We start from the raw sequence: 22,458 nt of genomic DNA, 5'->3' as shown, positions 1-22,458 counted from the left end.
GGGCAACACAATAAGTGTACAAAACAGTGATGGATGGAATGCCTCATTAATCTCAACAACTGGTAATCATGCGGGTCGCATCCAAATTCATCATAATTTTGCACAACATGTGTAGGAAAGTGCCTCTTTTTGTATGGTTACCAACTAACTTTTTACCAGATGCCTGATGCTAACTACATCGAGTGTGTGCTGCGATCCTGCTAACCAGGCCACAGCATCTGTGTTCTTTCCCAAAACTGTACCTTTATTTACCACAATTTTCCACACCTCAGGGTCACACCTAAGTTGCTTGTAAAAGGTACCTCTGGTACCCTGGGCCTTGTGACCAGAGAGGGCTCTGAGGACTGCAGCATGTATTGTGCCACCCTGAGACCCCTCAACTTAACACCCACACAATGCCATTGCAGGTGGCGTGTTTTGGTGCAGGCAAAACCGAAGGGTCGACATGACACACACCTCTGTTTGCAGTGCCCACACTGACTGCCTGTGGCAGAGGTAAGTTACCTCTCTAGCAGGCCTCACAGCCCTAATACAGGGTGCGCTATACCACCGGTGAAGTCATAGCTGCATGAGCAATGTGCCCTTACAGTGTCTGTGCCTTTCACAGACATTGTAAGTGCAGTAAAGCCATAATGAGAACATGAGCTGGGAGTTTGTCATTACGAACTCCACAGCTGTAGTAAGCTGGGTTTCTGTTGCAGTAACCCCCTCACACTTTTTGCCAGAGTACTGCTGCACTTTGACTTGATGTGCCCTGAGTCCCTGCCTATGAGGTTCCCAGAGCCTGTGTTCTTTCCCAAAAACTGTACCTTGTACCTACAATTGGCACCTCTCTGGGCACCTTTCAGTCTCTTGTAAAAGGTACCATGGGTACCAAGGGACCTGTGGCCAGGAAAGACCTCTAAGTGCTGCAGTGCTTATCTACTATTGCTATTGCCAGTACTAAATGTTACTGTTTCAGATTGTTTGTACCAAAGTATTTCCAAGACCATAAAGCATGTCTAATGTCTTCATGAAAGTATTACCTGCCAGAAAAGTGTACTTGCCTGTAACTGAGTTCAACTGGGTTCCTAAAATAAAAATAACTAAAGTAATATTTTTGCAAAACATTAGTCTGGAGTTTGACATTGAGTGTGTGTTCTTGACTTGTATGAGTGTGTACAACAAAGTCATTCACACTACCCTCTGATAAGCCTAACTGCTCAGCCCAGCTACCACTAAATTCAGAGTAAAGTATTATCTACTTTAAACTGTGCTATACCTTTGGTTACTCACTGTACTCTATACTTCTTTTTGGTATAGTATATACAGAGCCGGCTTCCTACTAGGGGTGGGCGGCCAGCTACGCTCCGTGCACGGAGTGTGCGTAGTGCCGCCTACTCCGCATTTTGCGGAGCGGGCGTAGCCAGGCGGCACTACGCACGCTCCGCAGATGGAGCGTAGCTGGCCGCCACCCGCCTCCCTCCCGCCCTCCCTAAATACTTTCAATGAAACGAGTAAAATAATTAAAACGCACTTACCTTGCCCGCCGCTGCCCGCCGCGTCCCCGGGGCTCGCTATCTGCATCCTTCCGTCTTGTTTACTAATGCGCATGCGCGGGCGGTTTGTGCAGTGGGTCTTAGAATAGAATTGAAAGCTTTTTTTATGATGGATATTATGACAATGCACTATTTCTGTTTATTCAAGGGTGACATGCTCAAGGACAAAGCACCAGCTCTTTAGGTTTGGTTGCTTCCTGCATGGGTTATGTCAGTTATGCAGGCCATATGATACCTGCTTAACTTAGGGTACTAACAACAACTAATGTTATTTATAAGATATCGCAGATTCATGGTAGAGCAATCAACACGTTGTAATATTGCCATTTGAATGGTGTTGTGTAGATCTCAGGAGAGAAAACCATTCACTCGTCCCAACCAGGAATGTTATTCCCACTAAGGTCAGTTTTTAGACCTGTCCACTATGTTGAAAATAGACAGTTTCCACTCTGTTTAGTTATATTGGTTCAGAGTGTAACTACTGTCCCAATTATTTGAAGTATTAGATTCACCCATTGCTTGATGCGTAAGGCCAACCTCCACCACCCACCAGTTCCCCCAAAATTCCAGTCTAGTTGCTACCTGATATCATCTGATATAAGTATAAGAATGTAATCCTGAACACAAACAATAATGATTTCTACTTTGTATCTTCGATTGCAGCAACACTGCAAGTGTAGGACTCACACAGAGTGGCAACTGTGCCTGGGGAGTGACAAGCCCTCCAGAGCCATCATTTCACTGCCTCAGTAGAGGAAGGGTGAGATTTTCTAAACTTGCAATAGAGCCCAGGAAGGCATTGCTCTGCCACTCGGCAGGGAAGACCATGGTGCACCAGTATGTGCCTCACCATATATACTGCTACACCGCATATACTGCTAATAGCCAGACAAAACAATGTGTCCCTTCTGTTCTGGCTGTAGCATGCATTGGGCATTTGTGGTGGGGGGGAGAGGTGCTGGAACGGTGCACGCAGGTTTTGTAGCAGTAGGCGTAGTTTTTAGGTTCAGCGGAGCGCGCATGCACTGCTCTATTGGGAGGCTTTTTGTGAGCACTCCTAACTTTTCCTTGTGGGTCTGACTCCTCCCACACACCTCTGACATTTTGGATTGGCCTTTGCATGTGGATTTCAATAATGAAAGCACACAATTGGCCAAAGGCGGGTGCACGTCCCACCTCCTTTTCAATGTGTCACTCCAACAGCGTTTTGCTCTCGGGAGCGAGCAGGGGCACGCAGGGTGTCAGCTCGATTGCTTATCCCGGATCCTGTATCAGGTTAGTAATTGATCATAACGCGCCGGTGTGCTTTTCTTTGAAATGCTTATTGTAGAATTTCTAGCGCACCATGCACGCTTTAACTGTAATAATAGCTGCACCCACACAGCAGTCACGGACGCCGTCTTCCGCAATGATGCCAATTTTTTGTAGTATTTCCAGCGTGCCGTACGCGCTTTAACTTTAATAATGGCTGCCTTTTCACAGCACAATGGCGCAATGGCGCTGGTCTTTGTTGTATTTCCAGTGCACCATGCGCACTTTCATTTTAAGAATGGCTGACAGCGACACTTATTTTAGATAAAGCCCCACACAGCACTGCTGTGTGGGCAGCAATTCTTAACATGAAAGCACGCATGGCGTGCTGCAAATACAACAAGAAGCGTCGCAATTGCCAAAGCTGGTGTCCCCGGAGTGCTATGTGGGGCAGCCATTGTAAAAATGAAAGCGCATAGTGCACCGGAAATACAAACAAGTAGCAGCCATTGCAGCAGACGTGCCACATTTGTTGTAAAGCAAAACACACAAGATGATGGACGGAATGTTACACAATGGCAAAACATTCACCCCCAGTCACAGATCTGAGTTTAATCCATTGTCATTTTGCTCACCAAGCCACCCCAGTTCAGACATGGCAATATGCAAATCAGTCTTGACCCTGTGCCTTATGGGAACAGTCCAGACCTAACTGCCAAGCCATGTCTTCCCTGGACCCGAATCAAGCATCCTAGGACCGGTTTCTGGCTATCAGCCTTCATCAGCCAGGATAGCTTGACTCCAGTGGCTTAGTGAGCACGTGAACCACGGGTGGGCATACCCTTCCCACATAGGGTGAACAGCAAAACACACAAAATGATGGACAAAATGTTGCACAATGGCAAAACATTCACCCCCAGTCACAGATCTGAGTTTAATCCATTGTCATTTTGCTCACCAAGCCACCCCAGTTCAGACATGGCAATATGCTAATCAGTCTTGACCCTGTGCCTTATGGGAACAGTCCAGACCTAACTGCCAAGCCATGTCTTCCCTGGACCGGAATCAAGCATCCTAGGACCGGTTTATGGCTATCAGCCTTCATCAGCCAGGATAGCTTGACTCCAGTGGCTTAGTGAGCACGTGAACCACGGGTGGGCATACCCTTCCCACATAGGGTGAACAGCAAAACACAAAAAATGATGGACAAAATGTTGCACAATGGCAAAACATTCACCCACAGTCACAGATCTGGGTTTAATCCATCGTTATTTTGCTCACCACGCCACCCCAGTTCAGACATGGCCATATGCAATCCAGTCTTGACCCTGTGCCTCATGGGAACAGTCCAGACCGAACTGCCAAGCCATGTCTTCCCTGGACCGGAATCAAGCAACCTAGGACCGTTTTCTGGTTATCAGCCTTCATCAGCCAGGATAGCTTGACTCCGGTGGCTTAGTGAGCACGGGACCCACGTCTGGGCATACCCTTCCAACATAGGGTGAACAGCAAAACACACAAGATGATGGACGGAATGTTGCACAATGGCAAAACATTCACCCCAGTCACAGATCTGGGTTTATTCCATCGTTATTTTTCTCACCAAGCCACCCCAGTTCAGACATGGCCATATGCAAATCAGTCTTGACCCTGTGTCTCATGGGAACAGTCCAGACCGAACTGCCAAGCCATGTCTTCCCTGGACTGGAATCAAGAATCCTAGGTCCGGTTTCTGGCTATCAGCCTTCATCAGCCAGGATAGCTTGACTCCAGTGGCTCAGTAAGCACGGGACCCACGTCTGGGCATACCCTTCCCACATAGTGTGAACAGCAAAACACACAAGATAATGGACGGAATGTTGCACAATGGCAAAACATTCACGCCCAGTCACAGATCTGGGTTTAATCCATTGTTACTTTTCTCACCAAGTCACGCCAATTCAGACATGGCGATATGCAAATCAGTCTTGACCCTGTGCTTCATGGGAACAGTCCAGACTGAACTGCCAAGCCATGTCTTCCCTGGACCGGAATCAATCATCCTAGGGACCGGTTTCTGGCTATCAGCCTTCATCAGCCAGGATAGCTTGACTCCAGTGGCTTACTGAGCATGGGACCCACGTCTGGGCATACCCTTCCCACATAGGGTGGAGTAAAGCTATCCTTGCAACATAACTTAAAACAAAGGCCAAACCAAAACCTCTGGCTAATATCGCTTCTTCCATTCCCGGCCAAAGTCATCGAGAAAGCTGTCAACAACCAACTCGCCGCCTTCCTCGAAACCAACAAATCCCTCGACTCCTCACAGTCAGGCTTCCGAGCCAAACACAGCACGGAGACCGCCCTTATCGCAGCAACAGACGACATTCGAACCCTACTGGACAATGGAGACACAGTCGCCCTCATCCTCCTCGACCTCTCCGCGGCCTTCGACACAGTCTGTCATAGCACCCTTTTACAGCGCCTCAGAAACGTCGGAATCCAGGGAAAAGCACTGGAATGGATCACATCAGTCCTCACCGGAAGAACCCAGAGAGTCCGCCTCCCACCATTCAAGTCAGATGCCACTGATGTCATCTGCGGCGTGCCACAAGGATCGTCACTCAGCCCCACCCTCTTCAACGTATACATGAGTCCCCTTGCGGCCATCGCTCACCAACACAACCTCAACATCATCTCCTACTCTGATGACACTCAACTGATCCTCTCACTCACCAAAGACCCTAACACCGCCAAAACCAACTTACACGAAGGAATGAAAGAAGTAGCCGAATGGATGAAGCACAGCCGTCTGAAACTGAACTCAGACAAAACAGAAGTCCTCATCTTAGGCACCTCCCCCTCCGCCTGGGATGACTCTTGGTGGCCAGAGGCCCTTGGAATAGCACCCATCCCGACGGACCACGCACGGAACCTGGGCGTCATCCTGGACTCCTCACTCTCGATGACCAGACAAGTCAACGCCGTTTCATGTTCTTGCTTCAACATTCTTCGCATGCTCAAAAAAACATTTCGCTGGATCCCCACCGAAACTAGAAAAACGGTCACCCACGCACTGGTCACGAGCCGCCTGGACTACGGAAACACCCTATACGCCGGTACCACCGCAAAACTCCAGAAAAAACTCCAACGCATCCAGAATGCTTCAGCCAGGCTCATACTAGACATCCCGCGTAAAGAACACATCTCCGGTCACCTGAAAAACCTCCACTGGCTCCCTGTAAATAAGAGGATTACTTTCCGCCTCCTAACCCACGCACACAAAGCACTTTACGAACTTGGACCTGAATGCCTCAACACACGACTGTCCTTCTACACCCCCTCCCGCCAGCTACGATCCTCCAACCAAGCCCTTGCCACTGTACCTCGCATCAACAAAACCACCATGGGAGGTAGATCCTTCTCCTACCTGGCAGCTAAAACCTGGAACTCACTTCCCACTCACCTTCGCCTTACACAGAACCACCTAGCATTCAGAAAGCAACTTAAAACTTGGATATTCGACAAGTAATTCCCCACCCTTCTTCAAGCGCCTTGAGACCCTATGGGTATGTAGCGCGCTATATAAATCTTTTGACTTTGACTTTGACTTTGAAAGGCGAGACCTATGGCTATGCCAATGCTTGTTGTTACTGGCGGCCAGTTTTGCAAGAGTGCTGTAATATCAGCCCCAGTAACAAAAGCAGCAGAGCTCTGGACCGGTTTAATTAAGCAGCAGTGCTTCACCCTAGCACTCTTACCCAACCCATGACCCTCCCCAATCCCCTCCCAATAGAATTGTCGATAGAATTGCCAGAGCTGCTCTGTGTTTTCATGTCGGCCCGATCAGGTAGTGCTCACCCAACTATTATAAACGTGTGGAATTTATATTTTTGAGTTTGCACATGCATGTATTCACATGTTTCCGCAATCTGCGGAGGCCCAGATGGGGGGGGGGTAGGAGGGCGGGAAATCTCGTGAATCGGACCTAAAATGATTATTATTATGCTCGGCTTTATTTAAACAGCGATCGATTGGAAGGAGATGAGATCTCAGGTGTCCTTGGGGTAACTTTGATGCAGTTTGCAAGACGGGGATTCATTTTTATCCAACACCAGCAACACTTTGGGAAGAGTCGCAAAATTATTGTTCCATTTAAACTAGAAATGTAGCGAAATCTGTTTGCAGTAGTACGTGTAAACATTTAATTTATACAAACCATACAAAACATTAAATAACTCATTTATATTAGAAAAAATGGGAAAAGGTATGTGCTCGTAAACATGCTAAACAAGACATACAATAAATACTTTAAACTATCAACACTAACTCATACCATAAGGGAACAGTGTGTCCTGAAAATAATTAAATCACTCTCACATTTAAATTGCTTAGGATGGCTCAAAAGAAGCAAGCATTATTCTAATATTATAAATGTAATTGGCACTTTAATATTCTGTCAATCAAGCTAGAATTAGTAATGAGAGAATAATGGCTAAAGAAATGTAAATTAATCCCTAATGGATTTTCAAATACATACTAAAAAAAAGATAAAGACGACAGTCTATGTAAATAATCTTGCATGCTTTTGACATTGGTACTTATAGATTAAATGCCTCTAATGACAGACCAAACATCCTACACAGGTATTTTGAAAAAGCATTATCAATGTATTGAGGAGAAACTCGGGAAGCATCTTTATAAAAGTAGTATTAATAGCGCCTCAACCTGATTGATCTATTTTATAGTTATTAAGGGGTAAACATGCGCTCTGATGCTTAGTAAAACCAATACCTGAGTAAGGAAAAATTCATATTATTAAAAAAATGATTTAATTTTCTTGAATAACGGGATACCGAACAGACAAAGACTAATTAGAATGCATCAGCATCAATTTAGGTGTAAAAGGTGTAAACTAACTTTGTCCGAAATGCTGCTAAACCAGTCGCTCCAAAAAAGAAGGGCTATTTCCTTAATTCTGCAAGTATCTTCAATCACACGAGCCCCAGGAGGGGGCGATCCTTCTCCTACCTCGCTGCCAAATCCTGGAACGACTGCCCATCATCATCCCTCGCTGACTTCAGGGCAGCACTCAAGACCTGGCTGTTTGACTAATCAGCTCACGCTCAGCGCCTGAATACCCCCCTGGGGTGATATTGAAAAGCCATGCTCTACAAATCCAAATTGATCGATTGATTGATCACTCATCGCCCCTCTTTGTTTCTTCCTGCTGGGCCCCGTAGTCTATTCAGGGATATGCCCGAAGGCCTGAGGAAGGAGCTTATCAGGCAAGAGGCTACTGTGCAGAAGAGGAGCTCCCAGTTAGGTATCAGTCTGTAGAACCTTCACCACGCTTTAACCCCTTCCACGCTAATGACGAGCTGGGCTCGTCATGGTGTAGCCTCCTCGCACGCTGATGACGATCCCAGCTCGTCACGTAACATGCGCTTTTAAAAATCTCAGCGTACGAGCTGGATTCCGCTAGCGCGCATGAGGTTAAGGGGACAGAAACTGTTGCGGCCAAGGCAAATGCAAGGAACACTCTAGTCTGTAAATGTGCGTGATTCTCGAAATAGTATTTGTAGTTGTTGTCTGGCAGCTCCATAAGGGTAGTACTGCTACATTTATAAAGTAAGGGATTCATTTATGAGAGCCCTGTGTCACTTTTGCATCATGTAAAGTGGTGCATGCGTGTCGCACTACTCTCATGAAGATTTATGAAGCCACACAAAGCCACGCTATGTGGCTTTGAGAGGCCTCATAAACCTTGAGTAAGACGATGCAGTGCAAATTGTTACATCGCATTACATCCCTTCTCGGAGGCATCCTATGGGTCTTGCGGTGAGTTTTCCCACGCAACACCCACAAAATTTTACACTGCCCCAGATTTTTCAAATCTGTATGCCTCCCAGAGTGATGCGCAATGAGGAGAAATATGTTACTTTCTCATTGTTTCTTCCTCTTTCCGTGGGGGCTACAGCACACATGGAAAGAGGAAAACGATTTGTAGGATTGTTTTTGTGCAGTATCGTGCACCTTTCTGCACAAAAACAATCCTGTCCTTTCACTTTGGCACATGGCAGCGCAGCAAGACACCTTGCTGTGCTGCCCCACGCAAAATTGAACGGGCAGGAATGCACCGTATTTAAACAATGCAGTACATTCTTGTCCTTCCTGCCTGAGCTCATGCTGTTTTGGCAGCCTAGCGCCAAGGTAGACACACTTACACCATAGTGCAAAGGTTCTTCTGTTGCAGTCTGGATTATTTTTGTGCAGGAGGGGGCACCTTCCTGCACAAAATCAATCCTACAGGCATTTGCCACTTTCTATGGATTCACCTTCACCTTGGGAGGCGTACATATTTGATGCTTTCCTAGGTCCACATCACTTTATAAATATGGGGCAGCATTAAGTTCCAAGGGTGCTGCATGGGAAAACTAGCCGCAACACCCATTAAACACCTCCCAGGCGCAGAGTAAAGAAATGCAGTGATTTGTGCTCCTTCCCCTTATTCCTGATTAAATAGGTCACTCAAAGCCATACAGGGTGGCTTTGTGTGGCTACATAAATCTTTATGAGAACCCTGCGTCATGTATGTACCACTTTACATCTTACAAAAGTGATGCAAGGCTCTCAAAAATAGCCCCTAAGTGTTGAGTCTTTGCTGGAAATCTGTGCATGCTTTTGAGAACAAAGGGCAGTTGTGATAGATAGAGTTGCTTGAAAAGAGGGGGCAAATCTAATTTTGTATTTCCCACTGGACTTCTCACATCTTGTGTACATGGGGGACACAAAGAAAGGCACAAGAAACATGAAGGTCAACATTCCCTTGTGTAAGCTAGCTGAATGCTTTGTGCAAGATGTATTGAGACTGATACAAGTCTTATCAAAGGAGACGAGCATTATTCTTCTTCACCTGAAATCTCTTTCAATTCTATAACTTCCAATGATTCTACAATGGAGTAAGAGGCTAGGGATGCCATGGAAGGCTAGGCAGTTTAAATATATGCTTCAACTAAGATGACCTCAAGTGCTGACGTGGGGTGATGACATAAGACTACCTGAAGTGCTAGCTAACGTGGATATAAACCAGGACTTTCAAAAGGTGAATGGCCTGGATCTAACTTCATGCCCAGTAATGAGTTTGTATTAGAAAACCATGCAGCTATGGTTCTCATTGATGCTACAGCTACAAGATGTGATGAGTAGAGAGCATGATTAGAAACTGACTAGATTTCTATCTAATTTCATGAAGATGCCATTGTGTCTATACAGTATTAAAGACCTGTCTCCTGAATTAACCCGAGTGAACTGCATTTATAGGAAAATGGGTTCTTTGTTCTTGTAGGCTTGCTTCTTGCCTTGCGGGTAGCAAGATTAATTTGACATGGTAAAATGTGGCTAGAATTTGTATACAACATTGAATTTGACAGCATTAGAACCTCACAGTTAGCCTCAAAGTCTTGTATTTCAGGCAGCGGACAACTGCATGGCAGAGATTAGAATCATCAAGGGACTGATGCATAACAAAGGACATCTGATTCCAGGTAAGATGAGAATCCCAGTGTTTAACAGTCACGGTCTGCCAGAGGTTAGGGTGACCCCTTCCAGTAGCCCCAGTGGTATTGACACTTGGTAGCACCTAAGCAGATGGTGCCTATCAGGAGAAGCCAAGAATGAAGGAAAAAGCCAGTAAACAAAAAAACCTCTTAAATGGTAGCATGGCCCCAGATGGATGGATGGACGCGTGCAGTCTGTTAAATGCCTGACGCCGCTCGCTGCTTTTTATCTTTTTAAAACTTGCACATTTCAATTGCTTTCTTGTTCTATTGTGGCTACTTACTCTCATTTGACTGAAAATTCAGCCCGTAGCCCCGATCCGACATGGCTTGTGCCGATTGCTCGGAGGGCTGACTCGGGAGCTTTTGCACCACTTCCGGCGGATGCCGGAGTTAGCTCTCCAGTCTCTGGCACATCCTAGATTACTTAGGATACAGAGCAAGCCCGTCTGCGCCCGTCCGCGCCAGGACCGGGACCAAGGTCATACCCCCTGGTCAACAACCTACAAACATTATGCAATCCTACTCTGGTAAGGAACTTATTCAATTACTCAGGCCCCAGATAATAACTTTATTGTGGTGGGACTTGAGGGTCTGGATAGAAATCAGGAATTAACATGTCCCCACTGTGATTTTAATTTATCATCATCACCTATCCGAAATGCTACTAATACTTGCGGAATGGTTAATAACAAAAGCAAGACCACAGTAACCTCACTTATTAACGCTCGCTCCCTGAGCAAACATAAGCAGGAAATAGCAGATTTTATTACAGACCGAAGCATTGACATACTGTTCATCACAGAAACATGGACCGATCAAACTTCTGAACCAGATTTGGCGGTAGCTACCCCGGAAGGTTACACTTCCCAGAGACAGGATAGAATAAATAAAAAAGGTGGTGGATTGGCTGTAATCTCATGTAATAATTTTTCTGTAAGAATTACCCATGTTCCATCTTCAACGTGTGAAGCTGTTCATTTCTCTAGCTTGCTAACCCCCTCACATAACTTTAAAGGAGTCCTTCTCAATAGACCTCCAGGAACTAGAACAGAATTTTTAGCCACCTTTAACGATCTGATGGAATCCTTAATGATAGAGGACCCTTTTACCATCTATGGGGACTTTAATTTCCACTTGGAAAATATTCACAATAATGAAACAATTTCATTATTAGCAGATATGGAGCCATTGGGTCTCACACAGCTGGTTACTATACCTACTCATGAGGCTGGTCATACACCTAACTTCCACCTGCCCTGTCATTCCATCTGACCCAAATATAGACATCTTTAGATACACTAATTGGCTGTATAACGTAATGAATGTGCTGGTGACAAAGAAGACTATTTCTAAGAACCGGTCTTCCCCCTCGGCACCCTGGTTCACTGGTTCTCTCAGGGAACAGAAACAAAGATCAAGAAACTGTGAAAGACACTCGCGAAAATATTACACCACAGAACTAAAAGTACGCTACAAGGAAGAACTGGCCAAATATAAAATGATGATTGTGCAGGAAAAAAGAAAATTCTACACTACCCAAATTGAATTGGCCAAAAACTCAAATAAACAACTATTTGAAGTAGTTAACAAGTTAGCTGGGCAAACACCTGTAGTCACCCCGGTTCAATCCTTGTGCAACTCCTTAGCCGATTATTTCTATGAGAAAGTCAACACAATTTACTCGGAATTCTCGACTAATAAAAATCTCAAAACACAGTTGTCTCTCACTAATCCCCCAGATCATTGCTTTGCGCAATTAAACACAGTTACTGAGCAACAAATTGCTGAGATAATGAATACCATAAAATCAGGATCATCCACTGATCCTTGTCCACCAAAATTGCTCGTTCCTGTTACGGATCTAATAGCCCCAGTACTAGCGCAAATCTGTAACTCCATGTTTACAACTGGAATTTATCCTAATTCACTGAAAAATACTTTACTTAAACCACTTTTAAAAAAAGCTCACCTGAATCCAGAGGACACTAAGAACTATAGGTCTATAGCTAGCCTAACTTTTCTGGCCAAGGTGGTAGAGAAGGCAATGAATTCACAACTTTCCGTAGATATATTAAAGACCACCAACTGTTGGACGATACTCAATTTGGGTTTCGTAAATTACATGGTACTGAGACAGCTTTAAGATCTATCAGGGACCAGGGAGGCACAGCGGTGCTCATATTGCTAGATTTGTCAGCTGGATTTGGCACGGTCGATCATTCCATCCTGAGCGACCGTGTCTCGGCTACGGGCATCCAAGACAGGGCAAAACAAAATGCTCACCTCCTTTCTCTCCAACAGGACCCAGGCTGTGACCCTAGGTTCCTTTCAATCTGCCCAACTGACTCTACCTTGTGGAGTTCCCCAAGGCTCATCCCTAAGTCTGATAATGAATGGTTGGTGGTATTGACCTCTAATAATCAAAAAATGAGTCACTTGTACGGTATGTGTGCTGCACTAAATTGGTGCCTGCCAACACCTCCGAACAATGTATATAGCCAAGGATCGCAAGATCACAAGGACTCTAGTGCGCACTAACTAAAGAATGAGTATTTCAAATTTTATCATTTGCCTTGCATTTAATTCAGGAATGTTCTATAGCTTATTACATTTTAAATTCAAACGAATAAAGCATGATTCATTGCAATATATACATATAAAAGACATACAATTAGTGCCTTTGATAATACATTTTTGCTCAGCAATTTAAACACAACACAGTTTTAGTTCACAACCCTGAGTCTGACACTTTTTAAGATCTATGTGTCGGACCTAGCTAGAGTCATAAAAGCTCATGAGATGGGCCTTACGTCCTACGCGGATGATACCCAGTTGGTGCTTACAGTAAACAATGACGGGGAGAAGATTGCTGCAAGCTTCCAAGAAGGGATGTATGACGGTACAACGCGTACCGTTTCAACGCGTGCCTTTACAACGCGTCTTTAACAATGCAAGTCGTTACAACGACTTTCGTTGTTGGGCGCGGATAGTAAATAGTATAATTTTCTATTCTAACACCAGTCCCCGTGGATAGAAGGGAAGGTTTTGGAATAGTAACTATACTATTCTTTATCCTTTAGCGCCCTCCAGCGCAAGTCGTGGTTACGACTTGCGTTGTAAAGGACGCGTCGTAAAAGCACTGCGGGGTAACATGCACGTTGAAAAGGATGTTCCCCTCCAAGAAGGCATGCTGGCCATCAGTAATTGGATGGGCAGCAACTGCCTCAAATTGAACTCCGAAAAAACGGAGGTCATTATTTTTGGAAAGCTGTCCCCTTCATGGTCCAGCTCTTGGTGGCCACCGTTATTGGGTACTCTGCCCAACCAGGTCACCAAGGTTAGGAACTTAGGAATTATGTTTGATGATGGTCTGAATTTTGTTTCCCTTGCCAATCAAGTGGTCTCGACAGCGTTTTACAAACTTAGATTGATTAAGAAAATTCTTCCATATCCCCCTGAAACGGCAGGAAAAACTTTGGTCAGAACGCTGGTGATGTCATCTTTGGATTATTGCAATGGGTTGTTTGCTAATGCACAAAGCAGGGTAATCAACAAATTGCAAACGGTTCAAAATGCAGCGGCCAGAATATAGTCAGGGACCCCTAAATTTAAATTGGTATCTCACGTGATCAAAAACTACCATTGGTTGGCAGTAAGGAATCGCATAAAACTTAAGGCGTTATGCATTGCCTTCAAAGCCTCACTTAAATTAGGCCCCCAGTTCCTGATAAATCAGTTATCCACATACTGTCCCAATAGACAACTTCGTTCTTCCACTGCATACCAGCTACATGTACCACGTACAAAGACAGTGTCTTGGGGGACAGGCGTTTTGTTGTGACAGCTGCAAGATTGTGGAATGCCCTTCCGTTGCAGATCCGTTCCTGCCAGTCACTGCTACACTTTCGCAAAATGATAAAAACATGGTTGTTTAAACAATAAGCTGGCCTCTGATTCCGCCTAAACCACAGCGCCGAGACGCTCAAGGGCATTTGTTGCGCTTTACAAGTTTAAAAAATAAATATTTCAAAAGATTTTATTAGAAGAAATTTTTACAAAACAGTACAGAGTAAGCCGAAACGAAGGCAACAATGGTTTGCTGTAGTCACACGCATGGATAATGATGCATACGGGCTTGTTGAGGCACTTGGGTGCTGGTTATACATAGACAGCTTGAGTCCTTTGCATTACATACAGGTCATGTGCATTGCCCCCTTCGGTCGTAAGAGACAATGTGTAGAGGTAAGTAGGACGATAGACGAGGAGAAGAAAGAGAAAAGACGGACACAGTGTGGTGGGTTGTGGTTTGTATGGCCACAGAGTTTGCAGACGGGTTACATCAGAGGGGGTGGGAGGGAGGGGTGCGGGTGGGAACATCAGGGTGTTTGGCAATGTGGTGGGTTCACGGCGGTTTTTGCGAGGCAAGGTGTTTGTCCAGGAAGAGCCACATCTCATTGCTCCATCCAACTTGTGGTGTTTGATTTTTCGTTATGTTGTCTGCCCCCTTAGGAAGGTGGCCCAGTTGAACCATACTCTGAAAGTGGCCTTCCCCGTGTCCTTCCAGTTAGAAAGGATTGTCTTGGTTGCCGCCGTGAGGAGTAGATCATTGAGGCCCCTGTCGTTGGCAGAGTGTTTCTCCGGGGCTATGAAGGCGTTTGTTATGCTGAGGAGGTCTAGTTGTGGAGTGTGCCCAGTTACATTGTAAATGAAATCTATTACTTTTCCCCAGAATGTTTTAACTTTAGGGCATTGGAAAATCATGTGCTCTAGGTCTCCTTTTTGTTTTTGACAGTTCCAAAATAGGTCGTTGTCTATGAGCCCGACCGCTGCTAGGCGTGCCGGAGTCCAGTACGCTCTGTGTAGGAGCCAGAATTTTGTTTGTGCTAGTGTGGTGGTGACTTTGTTCTTGCTTGCCGAGGACCAGAGGTGAGCTTTTTCTTTTTCACTAAAACGCCCTGCCTGTAGTGTTTCCCAGTAATCTATGACCTTCCTGTTTAATCTGGTTGTTTTTGCCCTTAGTAGTTTATATAGGCATGATGTTTGGTGCCCAAGTTTGTTAAGATTTGCCAGGTATTGGGGTATTGTTGGTACCTCTTTGCTTAGTCTTGCTTTGGTGATTGCCACCTTAATTTTGAGAAAGTTATATAGTTCTATGTCTGGGAGGTCGTGTTCCTGTTGTAGGCTGGTAAAGGTGGAAGGGGACCCATGTTCCTCTAGTTGAGATGGGGTGTGGATCCCTCGCTGGAGCCAGGAGGTTATGATAAGTATGCTTTTCTTGTATTTTATTTTTGTGTTGACCCAAATGGATTCGCATTTTGTGTTTTTTATACTTTTTTCCATTCTTTTGTCTACTTGCAGAAGGGCGTTTTTGGTGTTCCTGAGAATTATGTTGCTAGCTTCCGAGTGTTTGTTAGCAGTGAGGAGGGCCGCAGAGTTTAAACCTCCCAGCAGGAGCCAAGCCAAGCCGGTGTATATCCCTGTGTGAGCCAGTATATGCCTTGTTTGGCAAGGCAGGCTGTCTGGAAAGTCTTAAAGTTTGTGACGGTAAGCCCCCCTAGGTCCTTACTGAGCCTAAGTTTCTGGAGGCTAATCCTGGCTTTTTTACCCCTCCAGAGGAACATGTTTATCATGGCGTTCAGTTTTTTGTGAAATTCTTTAGTAACTATCAGTGGCAGTATGCTCAGCAGGTAGTTAACCATGGGGTTTATCATCATTTTTATTGTTTCTACTCTGCCCCACCAGCTGACGTACTTGGGGGACCACATGTCTAGCCTGTCTTTTATTTTGTTTAGTATTGATTTTTTGTTGTGATCTAGTGTTGACTTGAGGTCCCTGTCAAAGTAGATACCCAGGTATTTTAGGGCCCCCTTTTGCCGGTGTAGACCCGAGGATCCTATCACATCCCTGGTGGTGTGAACATTGAGTGGCTTGCATTCGGACTTGCTTCTATTAAGCTTGTACCCTGCTACTTTGGCATATACTTCAATGGTATTCATTAGTGCCTCTATCGAGGGCTCAGGGTTCTCTGTCATGATGAATATGTCATTGGCGTACACTGCTAGTTTGACCGTGTTGCCTTTGACCTCCACCCCTTTAATCTTGGCGTTGCTTCTGATCATGGTCAGTAGGGGTTCTAGGGTCAGTTGGAACAGTGCCGGGGAAAGTGGGTAGCCTTGTTTGGTGCCTCTTTCCAGATATAGGGTCTCTGATGTGCCCCTATTCACTACGACTCGGGCTTTGCGGGACTTATAAAGTGCCATCACCATTGACCTATACTTCTCACCTAAGCCGAACTTCTGCATACACTGGTCAAGGAAAGGCCATGAAACTCTGTCGAAGGCCTTTTCTGCGTCTAGCGCGATCATCACCGCTGGTTTAGTGTTGGTAGAGGCATAGTTAATTATGTGGCAAAGGAGTCTTGTGTTGTCTTGGTATAGTCTGTTTTTAAGGTAGCCCACCTGTGTTTTGTGTATGAGGTTTGGGAGTTGTGCATTAAGTCTTCCTGCTAGTATTTTTGCGTATATCTTGCAGTCTACGTTAATTAGAGAGATGGGTCTGTAGTTCTGCGGGAATTGTGTGTCTTTCCCTTCTTTGGGGATGACTATGATGTTGGCCTCCGCCATTGAGTTAGTCATTTTCCCTCCTCTGAAGCAGTGTGCGAAAACCTCTTTCAGTGTGTTCCTAATTTGGGGGAGGAAGTGGAGACAGAAAGTTGGTGGTAGTGTTCTCCTACACAGAAGAAACGTCCACACATATAATAACAGATCGAAAAAAAACAATAATATACATGACTTATATAGACTTCTCATAAAAATGTAGCCAATCTGCACAGGGTGCTCGAAAAAAGCCTGGTATACACTCACCACCAAGAGTGTTATTAAGCACACATGGTGCATACAATACCAAACAAAAGAAACAGGCCAAATCAGCACACCAAATAATATCAATCACACCGTCAGCTCTAGGTAGTCCTAGATCTCCATTGGAGAACAATGGAATCCCACCCGATGTGACATGGGTTTCGAAGTCAAGTTAGAACAATGTCCCTTTATTGTAAGTTTCAACGGATTCAGAGATCCAAGCCAAGGAATGTTCTTCAAATTCTTTATTAAGAGTTCATGAATAAATAAGTCTCAACTTGGAAACACCCATTTTTCAAGTTAATAAATGACTCGGCCCCCCACCACGTCATCAAAAGAGCCTTTTTGATGACGGGGAGGGGGGGGAGTCGTTTAGTAACTTGAAAAATGGGCGCCGACGCCTGGGCAGCACGATAGATGGCTGCTGTGCTGGGTGTGGAACACAAGTTTCCATGTCAAGACTTATCAGGGTCTTGGGTTACGCTAGACGGCTGCCATGCTGGGTGTATGATACACGTTTCCACGTTGAGACTTATTGGGGTCCTGAGTTAAGTTCACCAAAACAGCAAGATATTATATTCTGGACTTTTTGGTTCCGTCCAGAGGTGTCAGGGAACAACACCCGAAGACCCCGGAGTTCCACCTGCCTTGGTGCACAAATAAACAGAAACACGGGCTTCTCGATGGTGGCGTCAAAGACCAAAGGTTTATTACTGCAGGGACACAGAAGTCACAGAAACTACGCATGGGCAGTATCTAGGAGCCTGTTCAATTTGTACAAAGAGGGTTGCTCCTTATATACTGAAAATTGAGCTTCGGGCAAATTCTTCACATGTTAGTACATTCCCAAACCTTTGTGTCCTAAACAATAAATATTTGGCGTTGCACAGGAATCGTCGACAATATCTGATGACACAACATTACGAATGAGAGGTTCCCACTTTTCCATCATAATCTCATGTCAACTTTTCATTCAGGACCCGGACCGCCTCATCGTAAATTTCGTTACCTCCCCCTAATAAAGGCCCAGAAGGAAAGGAGCAGAGCCAGGTGCAGAAGATAGAAAAGCAGGATAAGAGATGTTTGTGGGTTGTAAATGGGCAAGGCTACCAGCTTCGGCCGCCTAATCGTGATCAGGCCAACAGGCACGAGAACCAGTTCAGCAGGGCTGGCCTCGGGCAGAGGAGGCAGCCTTTGTCGAGTCATGCAGCTACAGCGTGATCTGGCCTAAGGTGCACGTGTCACTAGAGAGGTGACTCTCCGGCCAAGGCTACGTGTCCTTAATTGAAATGAAGTGATCAGAGGTTATTGCGTACGTGAGGGCAAGAAACACAAAATGGCTGCCATGATCTAAGATGGATGCCATGGGTAGATCAGAAATGTGTTGGTTACAGGAGTACTCTTGCTCGTAGCGTAGCGAAAACACCAGGATATGCTAAATGGATCATTTGCGGTTCACTGATACCAATATTATGTATTTTCGACAATATTGATAACACGGGTTCAAATCGTCACGGAACCTCAGACCCTCCTTTTGCCCTTACATAGGCAATTACTCAGTCTATGTCAGAGTCTAATTCTATGCTCATCAGGTCAGTGACATGTTGTTGTATCATCATCCTTTCTCGTGCCTTTTCTCCAAACGCAGGTGGTTTTCTGAAACAGGTTGCAGCACAGAGACTACACAAAGCTGGACCACACTGGATAATCAGGCAGCATGAGAATAGGAATACTAAGATGACACCAATGACCATTAGAACCTTCCATCCCCACGCTGATATCAGAGTCCAAAACCACTCCATGAAGGACCAGTTTCCCTTGTCTACATGAATAGAGTCGGAAATCTTGTGTAGCTTAGAGATCGCCTCATAGACTGTTGGAGCATTATTGGGAATAAAGACACAGCAGCTCGATTGGATCATTCTGCATACCCCACCTCGATCTGCAAGTATTACGTCTAGAACCATACGGTTCTGCAACGTCATGAGTCTATCCGCCTGAAGCTCAGCTGTCAAATTGTTAAGGGCACCAGCAGTTTCGGTAATAGTAGATTCAACTACCCGTGTTAGCTGACGTATGTTTCTACTATTGGCCATAGGCCCCCAGAACAGAAGGAAACCTTTGAAGAAGTCTCCAGCTTCCTGACCAGCGGTATCTTCCTTGCTGAAGACACCTCTTGCTACTCTGGTCTTGTGGTAGTCAGATGATGCAGTGTATGTTGGAGGCAATAATCGAGCAATATAACATGATCCTGAAAAGTCGGCAGGCAACCATGTATACGCTCTGTCTCGACAGATGAAGTAAGTACCCCTAGCAGTAAGAAAAGCTGGGGAAGAGTTAGACGGAAACACGTAAGTCTCTACGCATTCACTCCTCCCTAGCTGAGCTCTCGGACTTCTCCCATTACCTTGCAAACAGACTTGACCTCGGTGAGGTACGACCCAGATTGGAGTTGAGCTTTTACGCTTGCTTTCTCCCAAACTAAGGCGATACTCTGAAGAATTCCAACTCAAATATACTCGTAATTCGTCTCGAGGGTAAGATGGAGTATTATTGATGTCCTTGATCATGTCAATAATTCCCTGGACTAAGGCTTTGTTGGCAGAGTTATATTTAGTGGAACGTGGTGGACGTGGAGGATAGGTTTCAAGGGCATACGCAAAAATGGTTTGAAGGGCCTGAAATGATCCATTGTAGCTAAAAGGCAAAACCAGATAGGGAATGCCTTTATCCATAGTGTGGGGTATCAAGCCACACACCCAGCAGTCTGTAGTGTTAACTACCAGTTGGTGTTGGTGCAAGAGCTGTACAAAAGTGTTATTGATGAATTCAGAGCGTCGAGCTTGCTCATGTTCAGGAAACGAGTGAAAAGAGTGTATGGAAGAAACAGTAGAAGTAGCAGGATCAAGGGGAGGTACTGTAGTTACTGGTACAAAAATCAAACCCATACCAAAGACGATTCCACCCACCAACGTTATCAAAACAATCAAGAATGTAATGGCACATTGTATCATAAAGCATTTGCTGTGAAGAATTCTGTAAAGTCTGTTTCTGCGAACATAAATCACATTTTCTCGTTGCAGCGCAGGAAGCTCCATCTTCTACAATCCGCTCGCGACCACTGATGATGTGTACGTAGATGAAAATGCCTCTATCAGCCCTGGGAGTTCCCAGAACTAACAGAAAGATGGACCTTGTGTCAGACCCCCGCAGATTCAACTAGGCACACAGCCACGACCCTACGGCTACCCAGACGGCAAGGCAATTTTAAAAACAATAAAACAATAGCAAACTTCCTGGCTGAAGGCAAAAGTTCAAAATTTCAAAATATCACAATAGGCAGTTGCCTGCTTTATTTGTCCATATTACGAGGTCGTAGGTTGTATCTTTGCTTTGCAGGTACTGTTTGATCGGCAAATAACGTATCACTAGCAGCTGTTGCAGTGTTCAGGTTCGCAGATGTCAGAGTTTTTTCTGATGCAGAGGACAAATGTTCAGAGTTCAGAGGAGTCTTTTCAGGAGGAGAGTCAGAGTTCAGAGTGTCGGTAATCAATTCGGCATCGCTGAAAGGGATGAACTTTGGCGTTTGTTCAAATTCGGAGGCACCAATTCCCTTCTTCACCCAGTCGTCGTAAGGAAGTGGCAAAGGTACACGTTTGACATGAGATGCATGTACCCAGTGCGTGCGACCAGCTACACGAACAGCGGTTCTTGTCGCAAGCAACACTTGGAAGGGGCCAACAAATCTTGGTTGAAGGTTCTTCGTCCTCGCGAAGTTTCTGACCACAACGTGGTCGCCGGGTTTCAGCTGATGCCCTGGACTCTCCGGAGGCTTTGGCAATGCATCGAAAACCTGTTGGTGAATAAGACTCAATTTAGCAGTCAAGTCGTAAAGGTAATCGATCAACATAGGATATTCTAGAGAACAAAACTCCTTTGGCCTAGGCACACCCCAAATATTTGCCGGGCGGCCAAAAACAATTTCGTAGGGACTAAGCCCTACTCTAGAATGTACAGTTGCTCTCGTTGATAACAAAGCCAAGGGTAGTGCGTCTGGCCAGGATAGACCCGTGGATGCCTGTATTTTAGCTAGCTTTAATTTGAGGGTGCCATTGTAACCCTCAACTAAACCAGCAGACTGGGGATGGTTTGCACTGTGGAACTTCTGTTTGATGCCCAAACCGGCACACACACTCTGCATAACTTTCCCTATAAACTCACATCCGTTATCTGACCATACAATCCGTGGCATTCCATACCTAGGGAAATATTCTTTGAGAAGAATTTTAGCAGTTGATAGGGCAGTCCACGCACTCTCGGAATCTTTTAATTTATTGCATAACTCAGGTAACAAATTATGTACAAATTTATCGACAAACAGTCTCTGTCCTCCTTCTGTGCTCATATCCTGACCACTATGATCTACAAAAGTCTCTTCGAACCTCGTGAAAAAGTCGGAGACACTCTCGTCTTTCTTCTGCCTGCATGCGGACAACTTGTCCCAATTAACGCGCAATGCGGGCATCAGAGTCTTCATTAAGTCGATTATCCTACCTGGAAGATTAGCAATTAGAGGTTCGGGTTTGGAACCACCTATTTGCTGACCATCCGCTGCAATGATAGCTGCCCAATCACCACCTAGGGCAACTGGATGATTCTCTTTACGAATTTTAGCCCAAATTGGTTGCGGAACTACATTCCCAAATAACATATCGATGTCCGCTAAGTTCATTACACAAGCCTCGACTGTCTGTGTTAATTCCTTATAGTACCCAGCAGGATTCTTACGCGGATCTGGCAAGGCCTGCTTCACTGCTAACACTTCGGCTCGCTTCCACGGAATGTGTATCCACACTCTTTGGAATTGGGCCGGAGCAGCAAGAATACCATTCGGCACATCAGCTTGCACAGCTTCGCGCCAAATTGGAGGAACCTCCCTCATTGGATATTGGCGAGTCTGCTTCGTACTATCTTTCTCTAAATCTCTCGGTGAACGAAGTAATGGATCATTTCTATAACTTAAAATCAGTTCCATTGCTTCTTTTATATTTTGACCTACTATCATTCCTGCAGCAAACTCTTTCTGAACCTTAATTAAGTCTTCTAAATTAGATTCAGAGTCATCTTCTTCTAACTCATCACGTAAAAGAGAGCACATCTCATCAAAAACATATCGTTGCGTTGGTTCATTCCACTGCATAAATGTATCTAGTACATCTCTCGTGCTATATCTCCTACTCTTCGAAATCCATCTGAGAGCCGTGGAAT

This window comes from Lissotriton vulgaris, chromosome 2_1 (genome assembly GCF_964263255.1).
Source record: "Lissotriton vulgaris chromosome 2_1, aLisVul1.2, whole genome shotgun sequence".
In the NCBI taxonomy this organism is placed as follows: Eukaryota; Metazoa; Chordata; class Amphibia; order Caudata; family Salamandridae; genus Lissotriton; species Lissotriton vulgaris.
The sequence above is the reverse complement of the archived record's forward strand: the minus strand, read 5'-3'. Positions refer to the sequence as shown.